The following is a 7,693-nucleotide window of genomic DNA, read 5'->3' on the forward strand; positions in this document are numbered from 1 at the left end:
CTCACAATCCTGTTTTTCATGCTCGCACCAAACACATTGAAATTGACTATCAATTCATAAGAAATCACATCAACAGTGGTGCCATCACCCTTCATCATGTTCACTCAGAGGATCAACCAGCCGATCTCTTCACCAAGCCGTTAACTCACTCCAGATTTCAAGCACTTCGTGACAAATTAAGCATTCAGCCCATCAATACTTAATTTGAGGGGGAATGTTAGTACACCTAATATATACTGCAGGAACGTTTCTCATTAAACTACTCCAACTACCTAGGCATCACATCTCCACTTCTACTGTCAAGCCGTCTGCAGTCTAACGGCTTTCCCAGAGAACATCATTACCTTTTACTGTTATATACCCAAGGATGTAACACTGTCTTCTACTATGAATGCAAGATAACATTCTCCAGCTTTTTCCTTTTCCTTCATCTTCTTTGCAGGTTCTTGAGCTCGTTCATGGTATCAGAGCCATAACGTCTCTGTTCTTCCTTCTTCAACAATGGGAGATCAAAGCTCCTCTATCGCCGCACAGTCCGGCTCTTCAACCCCGGCGACTGCGGCTAATCCTGTAACCGGAGATCTCTGTATCCCAGCTTCTCTCAAGTTTCTAATGACTAACCTCAAACTCATCGTCGCAAACCAGCTCACGAGCGACAACTATCCCATTTGGAGGCTTCAAATCTTTCAACTATTCTCAGCAAATGGCTTTGAAGGACATCTCATGGGTAGCGTGCTGAAACCATCAGCCGAAAGCAGCTCCAACGAATTCCGACAGTGGAATATGATAGATCAAAATCTGATATCCGCTCTTCTCTCTACTATTTCACCGTCGATCCTACCTTACATCTTGACATTAAAGTCTGCCAAAGAGATCTGGAGCACGCTTGAGCTTCGTCTACATCCTACCAATAGATCACGCGTGATACAACTGAATAATGAGTTGTATCACATACAAATGAAGGATCTCTCAATGATGCAGTACCTAGCGAAGGTGAAGGCGCTGGTAGACAATATCGCAGCTGCAGGCTCATTTCTTGATCCCGAAGAGATTATTCTTCACATCCTCAATGGTTTGCCTCATTCCTACAACTCGTTTAAGACGTCTATTCGAACTAGACAGCTTCCCATCAGCTTAGACGTCTTGTACACACTTCTCTGCAGTGAAGAAATCCACATTGGCACTGATATTCACCGAGACTCAAATCAAACCACAGACAATGCAGCTTTCTACGCCAACCGAACAAATACATCTAGAGGACGCACTGGATACAGGGGAAGCAGAGGCCGTGGAGCTCCATTCAAACCAAATTCTGTTCGCTCCGTCCCTACTGACTCAAGCCGACCTGTATGTCAAATATGTGGAAAAACGGGACACAATGCCTCCATCTGCTGGCACCGATTTGATTCGGCTTACACCAGTCCATCAGCGTCTACACCGCGAGCTCTACTCGCAAGTCAGCAACCAACATCTCTCAATGAATGGGTGCTGGATTCTGGAGCTTCGACGCATCTTACGCCTGACGCCTCACACATACAGCAACTTGTTCCTTACACAGGTTCAGAGTCAGTTTCGACAGCAAACGGCAGTTCTCTTCCCATTCATAACTCTGGACAAGGGATCCTTCCTCTCCCTGATTCTAATCGTAAGCTCTATCTTAAAAATCTTCTTCATGTTCCTCTTCTAACTCATAATCTTCTTTCAATCCACAAACTAACAACTGACAATAACTGCTCAATCTCTTTCGATTCACATGGTTTTCTTATCAAGGACCTTTAGGACAACCGAATCCTCATCCGTGGTCGATGCAGTAACGGACTCTACTCTGTCACTCCGCCAACTACTCTTCACACAACCACCTCATCAAACAACCACTGGCATTCCCGCCTTGGACACCCGAATGCCAGAATTCAGCAATTGTTATCTAGGACTTTTCCTTCAATATGTACTTCTTTAGAATCTTTTGTATGCAAATCTTGTAATGTGGCCAAAAGCCACAAGTTACCTTTCTCTTTGTCTTCAACTCGTGTACTCAAACCGTTTATGCTAATACACACCGATGTTTGGGGACCTGCTCCTATATCATCTTTAAATGGCTCTCGCTACTATGTCTTATTTACTGATGATTACTCACGCTTCTCCTGGCTCTTTCTTATGCATACAAAAGATGAAACTCTATCTAAATTTGAACAGCTACACAAACTAATAAATAACACTTTTAACTCCAAAATAACAACCCTTCGCTCAGATGGCGGAGGGGAATACACTAGCCATGCATTCAGGGCATATCTCACCAAACATGGTATAACTCATCAATTCAGTTGCCCTTATACTCCTGAACAGAATGGTGTCGCTGAAAGGAAACACCGTCATCTACTTGACACCACGAGAGCTCTTCTTCATGAGGCTCACTTGCCTCACAATTTGTGGGCCGAAGCTCTTCTAACTTCCAATTATTTAATCAACCGACTACCCACTAAAGTATGCCATAATCATTCTCCTTACTATCTTCTTCATCAACGACAACCCACCTATACTCATCTACGCACTTTCGGTTGTCTCTGTTTTCCATGGCTCAAGCCAACTACATCCACTAAACTTCATCCTCGATCCACTGAATGTGTCTTCGTTGGCTACTCCACGGCACATAAAGGGTACCGATGTCTCAATCCCATTACAAATCAAATCCACATCTCAAGACATGTTGTGTTCTATGAGAATGTATTTCCTTTCCACAAAACAACTAGTAACATCACTCCACCAACAGACCCCTCCAACACACTCCCGTTTCTTCTTCTACCCACCTCAACAATCACCCACACATCTCAACCTCCTATCTCACCAACCCAAACTGATCCTCCATCCAGTATCCCTTCACCCTCCACTAACTCCTTCATCAACTCAAACACATTCCCTGCCACCTCAACCGAACCTTCCATCACTAAGTCTCCCCCTACTCAACCATCCATTCACCCAATGCAAACCCGTCTCAAGTCTTGTATTCACCGTCCCAAACCCATATTCAATCTATTAACATCACTTAAAACTGATGTCACCCCCACTACACATCTTCAAGCCCTTCGACTACCTCAATGGAGAGCTGCCATGTCTGAAGAATTTCGGGCTATGCAATCTCAAGGAACCTGGTCTTTGGTGTCACCTCCTCCTCACGGCAAAGTTCTCGGTTGTCGATGGACATTCCGGACAAAATATAACGCTCACGGTCAGGTAGAGCGATACAAAGCCCGTTTGGTTGCTCAAGGCTTCAACCAAGAATTTGGCGTCAACTACCATGAGACCTTCAGTCCCGTGGCTAAAATGCCCACTATTAGAGTCTTGCTTCTTATTGCTCATTACCGTAATTGGCCAACATTGCAATTTGATATCTCAAATGCCTTTCTCCATGGCGACCTTCATGATGAAGTCAACATGCTTCAACCTCCAGGATTCATTGACCGTGAGCACCCTGCTATGGTTTGCAAGCTCCACAAGGCCATATATGGTCTAAAACAAGCCCCGCGAGAGTGGTACACCAAGTTCACCGCGGTTCTGTGTTCATTTGAATTCAGCTTCAGCAAAGCTGATCCGTCACTTCTAACTTATCTCAAAGGTGATGTTCAAATCTACGCCCTCATTTACGTCGATGATCTTCTTATTACTGGAAGTCATCCCAGTACTATACAGCAGCTCGAGCAACTCTTACACAAGCACTTCTCCCTCAAACAATTGGGACAAGTTTCCACCTTTCTCGGCATTCAAGTCACCCGCACCCCAACTGGAGTTTTTCTTCATCAATCTGCCTATGCTACAGAACTCGTTCATGCTGCAGCCAATCTAGAACACAGCAAACCCGTCAACACACCTATGAGTCTCAAGCCATCAACCACGGCAGATTTAAATCTACCTTATCCCGATTCTCAGCAATTTCGACGTCTTGCAGGCTCTCTCAATTATCTTACCATCACGAGACCAGATATTACATATGCTGCTAACCAAGTCTGTCAATGGATGCATGATCCGACCAATGCAGATTTCATGGCCTTGAAGCGTCTGCTGCGCTACATTCATGGAACAATTCATTACGGTCTCACACTTACAAATGCCAATCTACTGCTTCGATCTTACTCCGATGCCGACTGGGCTGGTGATACCACTGATCGAAAATCGATTACGGGCTTCTGTACGTTTCTTGGAACAACACCCATCTCATGGTGCGTCAAGAAACAAACAACCGTCGCAAAATCTTCAACAGAGGCGGAATACAGGTCTCTCTCGTCGGCTACATCTGATGTCATTTGGCTAAGACGTCTGCTATCAGATTTTCAATTAACTCCTACCGTGCCCACCCCTCTATACTGCGACAATACTTCCGCGATGGCAATTGCTCACAATCCTGTTTTTCATGCTCGCACCAAACACATTGAAATTGACTATCAATTCATAAGAAATCACATCAACAGTGGTGCCATCACCCTTCATCATGTTCACTCAGAGGATCACCCAGCCGATCTCTTCACCAAGCCGTTAACTCACTCCAGATTTCAAGCACTTCGTGACAAATTAAGCATTCAGCCCATCAATACTTAATTTGGGGGGCAAATTTATAAGTAAGTGTCGGGGGTGCAAGGGGTGGCAGGGTTCGACCTGTCCGGTCAGATCGCGGGGCTGCCCCTGCGGGTTTTTTCGCCCCCGGAACAATTTTTGAAGAGGTGTATTTTTGTGCATTGATGGATGTGTCACTTCAAATATATTTTATTTTATACATTATTGTTGATATAAACTTTTTGTCATATGACTCTTCGTCTTCTATTCATAACCTAAAGTATTAGAATTACAACCTTATTCTACACCACCTATCTCTATCATTCTCAATCGACTCGTCTTATCTTCAATTTATTCGGCATGACTGAGTGACCTCATTTATTATGCTAAGAATCTCTAACTGTGAAGCTTGAGGCTTTGTTTGTGAAGGCTTTCTTACTGTTTCTTAAAGTATTTTTCTAGTACAAAAATTAAATTTTGTATTAAAAAATTGTTTTAAGAAGCAATAAGAAAGCCGCCTCAAACGAAGCATGAGAGTTAAGGCTATTAAATGAATAATATATGATATATATACAAATATTAGTACATATCAAATACCATATGTTTTCACTAAATTTTGCCGGTCTTCCTTTGCTCGGTTGTGTAGCGGTTAATGGCAGTACCACAAATGTTAACTAAGCAAAAGTATTAGCCATGTGAAGAGCCTTCCAAGTGGACACCCACTGGTCTTGTTTATTGTCCTATTGATTTTGTCTTTTGTTTCTGCCACCTGATCACCTCTGCTATAAATATCAGCAAGGTTTAATGTGCTTCGATCGAAGATAAGCAAATAACAAAAAGATAATAATTAGGTTGGTTATGAATAGCTGGAGGGTATTATTCATTATCTTTACAGGAATGATGATGAACTGTTTATATTTGTCCTCCTTTGGCACAAGAGATTATGAGCAGCAAAGTATTTCAGATGGGGTCGAAAACATTTAAGGGTCGGTTTGGGACGGCTTTGTTATTATTTTTTAAAACGGTTTTTAGTATAAAATTTAAAATTTTATATTAAAAGTCTGTTTTTGGTCAACCACCATGCACCATCAAATCACTATTGTCACTGGAATAGTGTCATCAAATCAGTATTACCCAACCGCTATCATTGGTTCCGGATGCGTCGTCACCCAACCAAATTGTCAAAACACTATCATCACTAGACTACCATCTGACCAACACCGTTGGATCACCGACACTCAACCACAACTATTCGACACTCATACTCCAATTATCTCGCTTTCTCCAATTTATGGGACGAGCAAATCTTTATAATCAATGCTTATATAATGAAATTATTTCAACTATGTTAGGCCAAGCAATTTTGATCTTCTCGAATTTTTCATGTAAAAAAATTTGGTATTTCATGCACTCTTTTCATTCATATATTAATCCGTAGAATATTTGTATAAAATTAATATATAAAATTCTCTCACTCTATAGTTTTCATTTTTCTAACACATAATAATAAATGATATTATGCCTCAAGTGTGTGGCTAACTATTTCAAACCATATCCATGGGAGCAAGATCTTAAAATTTTAATAAACAACTTCCTGCAAGACAAAGGTGGATAAAAAAATTAGAAAAAGAGAATGAACCTTAATCATAGGTATATCTTCAGTAAAATAATTTGGATCGTTGATTCTTAGGCTTCGTTTGGGACGGCTTTCTTACCGCTTCTTAAAGTAGCTTTATAGTAAAAAAAATTAATTTTTATACTAAAAAACTGCTTTAAGAAGTAGTAAAAAAGCCGTCCCAAACGAAGCCTTAGACTTCGCTTGGGATAGCTCTTTATTATTTTTTAAAGTAAATTTTTAGTACAAAATTTTCTTAAACTAGAAATTTTTGTATTATAAAATTATTTTAGAAAGCAGCAAAATTACATAAAAATATTCATTAAATGAAGCCCAAACAGTTAGAATAGAGTCACTGAACATTACAATTAAGATGATGTAAATTTGTTGCAGGTAAGAATAAATGATGAAAATTCTAAATAAATACCATCATTTGGTTTTTGTATCAAGAAAACAATTGTCCTCATCTGATTCAGATCCAATAATATCCATGGTAAGGATGGCCACAGGCATAACAATGGATAAGAAAACCATAGCTGATATCCCACGCCATTAATATCAGACACCAAGCTACTTTCACTGCTCCATTTTCAACCAGTAAAGTAACTCAAATTAGAATAGAAACCTGGACCAAAGATGTCAAGATCCAAAAGAAAACGGCGACGGTAGTAGTTTGATCTTTTCTTCTTGTTGGGGGTGGAAGTAAAGCACGCAACGAACACAAACAAGAAAAAATAGAAATACAATGGAAAGTAAAGAACACCAAGATTTAATGTGAAAAAAAACTGAAATTGTGACCATATTACGCCAAGAAATCCACTAAAAAAATATGGGAGAATTAGTGCAGATCTCCCTTCTCTTTCACTCACTCCTTGCTTCCCTTTTTTTTTTTTACTCCTTGCCTACCTTGTCTATTACACTATTCTTATATAAGAACAAACAAAGAGAGATACAATACATACCACAAATGAACATCACCCTTAAGAAAAATGAGAAAGAAAAACCATCTTGCTGACCTCACAACGATACGGTGCTAGTTTGGAGCTCCGTGACGCTCAAATTTCTGTCTCCAATATGTCTGACAGTGCCGCAGCACCAGATCTTGAGCACTACAACACTCTGCTCTCTGGCCCTCAATGTTCTGTCTACAGTCTGCTTCACAGCGCTGCAACGCCAAATCTTGAGCTCTGCTATCTGTCTTTTTTCAAAGCAAACTATACAGTATATGGGAGCTCGGTTACACAACATCGAGGCGCTCGGGTACACAACGTCAGGACATTGTATGAAAAAAAAAATCATATACAAAGAGAGGGACGACCTCCCGTAGCCCCCTAGTGAGTACGACAAACAGAGTTGAGGTCCATGACAACAATACAATCCAATATTTCGACTCAATCAAATTACTCACATACTAACACTTCTGATACACATACATATATTTGGGTTGCTTGAATGATTTCTAGCTTAATTTGAGTGTTCATCCTATCAAATAAATATTTTTTATTATTTTATTTAAATACAAACGGTTGTGGATTT

This window comes from Dendrobium catenatum, unplaced genomic scaffold, assembly GCF_001605985.2.
Source record: "Dendrobium catenatum unplaced genomic scaffold, ASM160598v2 fragScaff_scaffold_220, whole genome shotgun sequence".
Lineage (NCBI taxonomy): Eukaryota > Viridiplantae > Streptophyta > Magnoliopsida > Asparagales > Orchidaceae > Dendrobium > Dendrobium catenatum.